This window comes from Eleutherodactylus coqui, chromosome 7 (assembly GCF_035609145.1).
Source record: "Eleutherodactylus coqui strain aEleCoq1 chromosome 7, aEleCoq1.hap1, whole genome shotgun sequence".
Lineage (NCBI taxonomy): Eukaryota > Metazoa > Chordata > Amphibia > Anura > Eleutherodactylidae > Eleutherodactylus > Eleutherodactylus coqui.
The window spans coordinates 201,875,944-201,885,906 of NC_089843.1; the positions used below are offsets into that span (position 1 = coordinate 201,875,944).

Consider the following 9,963-nt stretch of genomic DNA (forward strand, 5'->3'; position numbering starts at 1 on the left):
CGGTAGTGGAGAGTGTGGTGAGCGAGGACCAGTACTGTGCGGTGCCTGGTAGGAGGGTGCATGAGAGTCTGTGTCTGGTGCGGGATTGTCTGGGTGATTGTAAGGAGCGAAAGAAGAGTGTGTATGTGGTGAGCTTGGACTTTGAAAAAGCGTATGATAGGTTGTCGCATGGGTTCTTGTTCCGAGTGTTGGTGCGCATGGGGTTCCCGGGTATGTTTGTAGAGCGAGTGAGGAGTCTGTATGAAAGGATTTATAGTAGTATGTTGGTGAATGGGAAGGTTGGAAGGAGAGTGAATGTGATGTCTGGTGTGCGTCAGGGGTGTCCGCTGTCGGCTGTAGTTTTCATGGAGCCGTTACTATGTCTAATAAGACAGGATAAGATGGTGAGGGGGATCCACATCCCAGGTAGTGATGGCAGAGAGCTAAAGGTATGTGCATATATGGATGATGTGTGTGTGATGTGTGAGTCTGAGAGTGCAGTGAGGAGAGTGAAGCTGTTAGTGTCTGTGTTTTGTGGTGCGTCTGCGTTCCGTATTAACTGGGATAAAAGTGAGTGCAAGGTGTTTGGTGAGACTGGAGTGAGTGCAGATATAGGTCTAAATAATGTGTCTGGGCCAATTAAAATCTTAGGTATTAAGTTTAACAACAATTTAAAGGGGGAAGAGAGCTGGGAGGAGGCAAGACAGAAGGTGGAGAACCGGTTAAATTTTTGGAAATTACGCAACCTCACTATGATAGGCAAAATTTTAATAATAAAGAGCGTAATTTTGCCCATTTTTTTATATGTGGCATTAGTCTTTCCTCCGGGATACATGGGTCAGAGGAGGCTGAACAGAGTCATGTTTCTTTTCTTCTGGGGGTCCAAAATGGAACGTCTGAGGAGGGAGGTAGTGTATAAGAGTTGGGAGAGAGGAGGAATGGGCTTTCCAAATTTAGAGATATACTTTGGATGTAACAGTATAGTCTTCCTTTTGAGCATGTTGCAAAAGACAACAAAAGGAGCGTGTATGATGCGGTACCTAGCAGGGAGATGGTTCGTGCGCATGAAATGGTGTGAATATGATTTAAGGAAACCAGTTGCTTTCCAGATCCCCAAGTGGTATGAATGGACGGTATGCTTTGTTGCGAAGTTTGAGTTGGATGATTGTGAAGTGAAGATACTAAAGAATAAGCGAATGGTGAAACGAATGATTGAGAGTAAGGATGAGGTGTCTGATATTAATTCTGTTAGCAGAGTGAATGTGGAGAGAGTGTGGAAGAAAGTGCGAATGGATGGGATGAGCAATAGGCAGAGTGAGATTGTATGGCAGAGTCTGCATGGTGTGTTACCGGTGCGAGAGTTTCAGCGTGTGAGAGGTTTGGTGAGGAGTGAGAGATGTCCGAGAGAGGGGTGCGGTGGATGTGAGAATGTGGTTCATTTATTTTGGAATTGCAGCCATGCACAGAATGTGCTGCGGAGACTTGGTCCGTTATGTAAGGAAATAACAGGAGTTAATTTCATGTCCTTTGAGTTAGTTATGTTTGGTTTAGGTGCGAGAGGCAGTGTGAGAGAGAGACTGTTGTGGCTGTTTATGGCGTGTGTGAAGGAAGTGCTGTGGGACGTAAGGAATGTGTATGTGTTCAAGAGGAAGGATGTAAGTGAGAGGGACAGCGTGCGAATGGTATTGGGGAAATTATACTTCATTTATTTATGGGACAAAAGAAAGGATGGAGTCGATGCGGAAGGAATATGGAAGGTCAAAAAATGGATACAATTAGTTGATTTGTCATGATTTGTAATGTATTTCTGTTGTATAAATGTGTTGGATTTATTATGTTGTGAATAAATAAAAACCTTATGGTTTATCAAAAAAAAAAAAAAAAAATCTGTTCTTATCAGTTTAATATCTGATACGTCCCCTATCTGGGGACCATATATTAAATGGATTTTTAGAACAGGGAGCTGGAAAAAGAGCTTGCTCTGTCCACTCCACGCATTGACCTGGTATTGCAGTACCTCCAGGACCGGTGCACCCCCTTTCCTACAACCGTTTCCAAAAGCAGAAAAAACAAAACCGACGAGCAAGAGGTGCAGCGCAGCTGTGGCTTCTTCTGCTGCTGCTAACAAACCAGCACTTTGACTGACACTCAGCCCGTCTGCTGCCGTGGAGCTCGCAACATTGTATCCACTGTGCACAGCACAGGTACAACTGGAAGCAAAACAACACACAGCAGTTCATATGCCAGCCGCACTCTATAGTTCGTACCTACCGCTGCGCTAATAGCCAAGTTGGAAACATCGGGCAGGCACAGCGTATCCTGGCAGCCTGCCTCTGTATGCTCCACGTATTCGGGTCATGGGTGTATGTGCAGGGGGTGCGGTCGCACCTGGGGCCCGGAGCCCTAGGGGGCCCATAAAGTCTCTCTTCCCCACATTGTAAACCAATGCTATCAATGAAGCTTTATAGTTTGAGGGCCCAGTCCCAGACTTTGTACTGGGGCCCCGCAGCTTCAAGTTACACCTCCGGATCAGGATAATGCTAGGCCATTCCAACCAGCCTGTGTGAGTGACCTGCAGTCGCTGGTAGTCGAAAAGCGGCCGGCCCCGGATGTGTGCTTCAGAGTGGACAGACAGCAGTGGACCCCCAATCACACAGGCCCGAGGCTTGCTATGCGGCACGGAATACCTCATTGGACTGCAGCGCTCCATGCGGGCTGAGATACACGCTCCACGTGGGATGGGCAGTATTCCGTCCATGAGGATCCAGGCCAACGCTTACAGATGGAGCAACACCCGGGGAGCAAAGAACTCCAACGAACGGCCGTCTACTTTAAAAGGATGTATTGCTTTATTCAATGCATGGACACAGAAACAGTTCAACCGCTCGCTAAAGACCGCAGTCAATACAGTAAAGAGAGAAATGTGTCTGTTTAATGTAAACTTGCACGGAGCTCGTTTGTGAGCCACTGACTGAATGAATGCTGCCGCTGCTGCATGTCTGAAACGTGGTCTGACGTTACATGCACCAGCAGGGATAAGGCCTTGCCTATAAGCATTCCCCAGCTGGCAAAAACGGAACCTCCCTGCCTATTCCTCACCGTGGAAGAACGGAACCTACCTTTTTTTAAAAAAAAAAGAAAGCCACAGCAGCAGCCAACTCGATTTTGGTAGGCCGCTGTCTCCCCCTTGTGTGCTGCATTAAAAATGCACTCCGCTAAAAATAACTGATCCACGAAATAGAGCGTAGGGAGAGAATGAGGCTTCTAGATGAGCCGTCAGGCTATGATAAATTGTATCACACCTGGGCGATATGGATAGATGCCCGGAGCTCACCCCTATTTACTAGGTGGTTACAGACAGGGACATGTGAGTAACACGTTTAAACCACAATCGTAAAGAGAAACAGCAATCCCGGAGCGCCCCCCCCCCTCCCCCTTTTTGTTTTATTTTCTCTTTCTCCCGTGTCATAGATACCTACCATCCCTTACCACTCCCTCCCTTACCGCTCCCCCCCCCTTCCCCTGTTTGTAGACCTTATAAAATATCACAGACAAACATGATATAGTTCAACTCGAAATTTATTTATTAAGTTTCATTGTCAAAGTTATTTTTACATTGCTTTGAGATAAGGCAAAAGTTTCCCCCCCTCCATGAAACCAATAAAACCTATATTGAATAAAATAAAAATGATGCAGTTGCCGGTAGTTCAGCAGTTGCCGGTAGTTCAGCAGTTGCCGGTAGTTCAGCAGTTGCCGGAAGTTCTGCAGTTGCCGGAAGTTCTGCAGTTGCCGGAAGTTCTGCAGTTGCCGGTAGTTCTGCAGCTTCTTGGTAGAGATAAAGACCATCTCCCGTCTCCCAGCTGCAGCAGAGACTGACTGAAATCGCTGCCAAGCCCGCTATTTATGCTTCTAAATTGATGACATCACAATGGAGTGACATCAGCCTGCCATACACCTGGCTCATGACATCACAAGGGAGTGACATCATCAGCATTCCAAACACCTGGCTCATTTGCATACAGTATGTATGTATGACATCACAAGGGAGTGACATCATCAGCATTCCAAATACCTGGCTCATTTGCATACAGTATGTATGCATGTATGTGTCTATCTATCCTATCCTATCCTATCTAATCTATCTTTATTAATTACGTAGAATATAGATATGGATTATTTCTGAATTATAGATTTTGTAGATATAGATTAAAGATAGATTTACGATTGTGTGTGTGTGTGATAGAGATATATATATATATATATATATATATATATATATATATATATATGTAAAAAAAATATAAAATCTGTAGTTATGTATGTATGGCGGGAAAAAAAGGCCTGCTGTATGTTTTTAAGTTCTTCGGATAACCATGCCATTCTATTATTCTCCTTACTAGGGTCTACTAATGCCGGCCCAGGGAAAGGCAATAAAGCCCTATGGGGCCGAAGCCAATTTCCCTCATTTCAGGTAAAAAGTTTCCATCCGTCCCCACTCGAAATGCGGCCGGCCGAAGAGATCCCTCCAACCGACCGGCCGACGCACCTTCAGAGACAAACTAGTGCTTGCTTCTAGTGTCATCGCCGGCTTAACCATCCTGGGTAGGGAGGTGACGAGTCCTGCAGCAGCAGCAGCAGCAGGCTCTGCAAGCCTAGGATGCGTGAGCACGGTGCAAGAGGAAGGACTGAGGGGGGAGGGCGCGGTTGAGAAGGCGTGGGGCGGGGCTATGTAAAGTTTTACTAGCTCTCCCAGCTGCCTGGGTGCATTGTGGGTGCGCCCAGAGTGCTGGCTGAGCGTGTTGCCTCAAGCCTTGGAAGTGGAGTTGGGCGGGCCGGGCTACAGGTGAAACCCATTTCGGGTTATCGCTTCTCGGCCTTTTGGCTAAGATCAAGTGTACCTGGTACAGGCGGTCTTAGTCAGAAGGTAACTCGGGTACCCCTCTCCTCTGCCTGGCGGGATCGCCCACTCCGGTGGGCTTCACCCGCCTGCTGCTATCGGGGAGAGGGATTAGTCCCAGGGTAAACGAGTCGCGATCCCCCTGCCTCTTCTGGTCTCCGGGCCAGAGGAGGGCGCTACTTTTGTTGTGTCACAAAAGCGGTTTTGTGACCTTCCTACAAACATGGGCGAAAGCCCACAAGAAATACCGGCATATGCGCGGATTAAGAACACAGTACGTGTCTCTTTTACGAATAGTGCGGATACACGTGGCCTGAGGTATGTGGTTGAGGACGTGCTACAAGGAGTATTTAATGTGCAAAAGAGAGAGATTCTAGCGATCCAAGACTACCCCAAGCGACGGATCTATGACGTTACCCTAACAGAAACTGGCATATTCCGAGATCTGGTGGCGGCCATCCCAGAGAAGAAAGATCCGAAGCTTGAGGGGGTCTTGCTGGTCGAGCACGTCCTCGACATAACTAAACTCGTGGTGATTAAGATGTATTCTCCTTACATTGACGTGAAAGAGGTTGAGGCTTTCCTATCACGATATTTTAAATCCGTCAGATGTATGGGAAAAATTATGAACGAGTTTGGTATCTGGACCTCAAAGTGGCGTTTCCAGGCCACGTGTATAAGTGACCCCAGTTGGCCGGGGGGAGTGATCTTACCGCCCGCGCGTTTTAAATTGGGCAAAGTGAATGGCGACCTGTACTTTGCGGGAATGCCCGACTTCTGCAGGGTTTGTTCAACATACGGTCACCAAAAAGAAAACTGTGCGAGTACTTGCAAGAAATGTGGGGGCACTGATCACGAGACAAGCGAGTGCAAAAAAGGCAAAGGTTGTTATTTCTGCGGCAGTGTTGGTCACCTCTACACGTTTTGCCCCCACAGAGCACAGAAGACGGAGCAGCAAGGGCGACCCGGACCGAAGGAGCAGCCAGGGCAGCCAGATGACCGGAATGCACCCCCCCAGGGAGAGGAACCTGAGGAGATGGAGGTCTCCAGTGGACCCCCCCAGACCGGTAAGGAGCAGCGGAGCATAAAGAGGAGGGTGAGTGACCGGCGGACAGGCTCTCCCTCCCGGGAAACCGGTGGAGGTAGTAGAGCCGGAGAAGCCGGTCCAGGCCCTCCCAAGATGCCCGCTCAAGCGGTGCCTGAGGTGGAGGACCCAGGGGGCACGGCGGCAGCAACACAAAAAAGGCGGAAAGGCTCTGGAGGCAGGCTCTATTCGGAGGTGGTGCAGGGGGGAACCCCGGAGATCCCGACGAAGTCGGAGGACCCGGGGAAAGTACCCCCTGCGGAGTCATCGCAGAAGGCCCCTCCCCCTCCCTGCCAGGAGGGGGCGCGGGGTGCCACCTCCGAGAGCACAGAGACATGTGAGAGCCGAGTACCCACCCCAGCGGAGGGGACTGATGCAAGCACGGGAGCTGGCCTGCTAGCCCCCTTGGAGTTCCCAGTAGGAATCGAGTCAGTGTGGGACTTTACGCAAATCCCTCTCTCGGGCACCGTAGGGGGTCCACTAAGCGAGGTAGGTTCCTCTCCAGCATCGACATTCACGATGGACTCGGATGCGGGGGGGTGTGAGAGTGTCAGCGAGGTCTTTGGCTTGCCCGGGGACTTCTGAGCAGAGACCCACACATTTCCTAGTCCCCCATGGCTGCTCTATCGGGACTCACGTTTAACGTCAGAAGCATCGAGAGCCACGTGAGGAGGGTCGCCCTCTTCAACTACCTGACGATTTTCGCTGCCTCCGTCTTTTTCCTGCAGGAGTGCGGGATCCCGCATAGAGCCCAGTACAAAAAATACCAAGAGGACTGGGTACATGGACCGTCGGTCTGGTCCGGCTCTAACGAGACCAGATCGGCGGGGGTCGCCATTCTTTTTAAAGGAAACGTTTTAATTGACGTTATTAACGAAATTTTACCAGGCAGAATTTTATTGGTCAAAGCTTTTATTAACGGAGTAAAGTGGCAGTTTTTAAACTTTTATGGTGCAACAGATAAAAACACCCGAGCAGAAATGTTAGAGATTTTACCCCTCTTTTTAAACGATTCAGATCCTCTGATTTTAGCGGGAGATTTTAATTGTATTTTAAAGGGGGAACGCCGGCTTTCAAGCTCAGTGAGCAGAAATTATGATAAAACCTCAGCCTTGCTAAAAAACATCATCTCAGACGCCAAGCTCACTGATGCTTACAAAAAATGCAACCCCAACGCATCAGAGGAAGCCGGCGTTACCTGGAGCAACAGACTGTGCAGCTCCAGGATCGATTTTATGTTCTGCTCTTACCAAGTACTGCCTTTTAGATGTGACCTTTTTACCAATGTTTTCTCGGACCATAAGCTTTTATATTTTAAAGTTGATTCAGTTTTAAAGAGAAAATCCGGTAAGAATGCCTGGAAGTTTAACGTGTCCCTTTTAGAAGATCCGCAGGTTTTATCTGATTTTATCACTTTTTATAAAGACTGCAGGCGAGTAAAAGATCCCAACACTCCCACCAGCCAGTGGTGGGAGAAGATGAAACTGAAAATAAAAACATTTTTTATCAAGGTTGGGATCGCTAAAGCTAAAGCAAAACGTACATTTTATTCTAATCTGAATACTCGCCTGCAGACCCTGTATAAGTTCCGTGAACATGACATAGAGGTGGACCACGAGATCATCGAGGTGAAGAAAGAGATCGCCCGGTGCCTGGAGCAGAGGGGAAAAGAAATTATATTCCGTTCGAAAGTGCAACACCTGGAGGAGAATGAGACCTGCTCCAGGTACTTCTTCAAGAAGATAAGAGACAAGCGGACAGTCCTCGATGATCTCGGTGGCACCAAGGACATACAGGGTATTTTAAAGAAAGTGTATGGTTTTTATGCGGATCTTTTTAATACTAAACCTGTTGACTGTGATTTTATGAATGACTCGTTGAAGGAGATTACCGACGTTTTAGATCCTGGTTCTCGTGAGATTTTACTAAGGGACATCACAGAACAGGAGATTTTAGACACTATTAAGAGTTTTAAACCAGGTAAGGTGCCTGGGCCCGATGGTATACCCATAGAGTTTTAGGTCACCTTTTTTGGTATTTTTAAGGATGACCTTTTCTCCCTTTTTACTGAGGTTTTTATGTCTAAAGCCCTCCCGGGGTCCTGGAAGAAGGGTGACGTGTCTCTTTTATACAAGAAAGGAGACAAGACGGACATCAAGAACTGGAGACCGATCACCCTTCTGAACAGTGACTACAAGATAATGGCCAAAATATGTGCAAACCGCCTCAAGACCGTAATAAGCACAGTTGTACACCCCAACCAGGTCTGTGGGGTGCCCGGGAGGGCAATATGGGAGAATCTTAACCTGATCAAAGATTGTATTAGCGACACAAAATCAAGAAGCGGAAAAATGGCAATTTTAACTATCGACTTTGAAAAAGCCTTTGACCGCGTGTCGCATTTTTATCTTTTTAAGGTTTTAGAGAGAATGGGTATACCGGAAGGTTTTTTATTGTCTTTAAAAGCGTTTTACAACAACTGCACGAGTAGAATTTTAGTCAACGGTTTTAGGACACAGGAAGTGCTTTTAAACTCCGGGGTGAAGCAGGGGTGTCCCTTGTCCCCACTACTTTTTATATGCGCATTAGAGCCTCTTTTATGCACCATACGGCGGGACAAGCAGATCCGTGGGATCCCCCTGCCCGGCGGCGGGGGGATCGAGGCTAAAGTAGTGGGGTACATGGACGATGTGGCAATCCTCGGAAGGGACACCCTGTCGATCCAGAAGGCTATTAGACAAATTGAGTTTTATTGCTGCGCCTCGGGTTTTAAAGTCAATTTTAACAAAAGTAGTGTTTTAAAAATCGGGGACCTGCCCTTGCCAGATGTCCCCATTCCTGTGTCCGACTCGGTGCAGATTTTAGGAGTCTCCTTCAACGAGGATAACAGAGGTCTTAACAGCTGGGACTTGGTGGCACAAAAAATCAATAAGAAAATCTGTATGTGGAGCATGCGGCAGCTGACCATGGAGGGGAAGGTTTTAATCACCAAATCTGTGATTTTACCGATTTTATTGTACCTCAGTTTAGTGTTTCCCCCTCCTGGCAGAGTTTTTAATAAAATTGTTAAAGCATGCTTCACATTTTTATGGAGCTCCAAGATGGAGAAACTAAGCAGGGAAATCGTGATGAAGCCGAAGGAGATGGGAGGAAAAGATTTCCCTGATTTTAAAGCCTTTTTATATACGAAGTATTTTAGTTTGTGTATTGGTGCTCTTTTTAAAAACCACTATTGGTCCTATTTTATCCGGTATAACACAGGCTATTTTATGAGGAGGAACAATTGGTTCAAGACGGTTTTAAATTCCCCTTACTCTTTTAATCTGCCCGGAGAATACAAGATTTTAGAGAAAATAGCGATTTTATATGATTTTACTGGCAAAAGCCCACAAGTTTTAATGAATAGTAAAGTCATTTTAAAGGATATTAAGAAAAGTGGTTTTTATGTTCAAGTAAGTAATTTTAACGAAAGACAAAGCAAGGAAACTTGGACAATGGTTAATTATTATATTTTTAATTCACAGAAAGATCTGGCCTGGAGCTGCGTCCATGACTGTCTTCCGTGCCGGGCATTCCAGCATCGTAGAGGTTTGACCAACACCGCCGCGTGCCCAAGACCAGGATGTGCAGGAGAAGAGACGACGACCCACCTGATGTGGACCTGCTACATTACAAAAAGAGTATGGACTAAGATATTGCCGCTACTGATTAAAATAACAGGACTTAAGAGACTAACATTGGATGCCGTCCTGTATGGATGCTTGGAATGCCCCACACGGACTCAGAAAATTATGGCATGGAAGATGGTCAATTCGGTCAAAGCAGCTCTATGGAAATCCAGAAACATTTTAGTTTTTAAACATGAAATTTTAACTGTGAAGGACATTTTAGCCATTACTCTTAATGAGATGCACCAGTACTTTTTAGTGGATAAGAAAAATTTCCCAGTTTTAGCGAGAAAATGGCTTTTATCAGAATGGAGCTCCATAATATGATGCCACCA

The 9,963-nt window shown here is 46.8% G+C and overlaps 1 non-coding gene across 1 annotated transcript; it reads left to right on the forward strand.

Annotated features, from left to right (window-relative positions):
- Positions 1-1,824: 1,824 nt before the first annotated feature.
- Positions 1,825-2,018, forward strand: LOC136573986 (U2 spliceosomal RNA). Its single transcript, XR_010786177.1, has one exon. It is a non-coding gene; the product is annotated as a U2 spliceosomal RNA (small nuclear RNA).
- Positions 2,019-9,963: the final 7,945 nt, after the last annotated feature.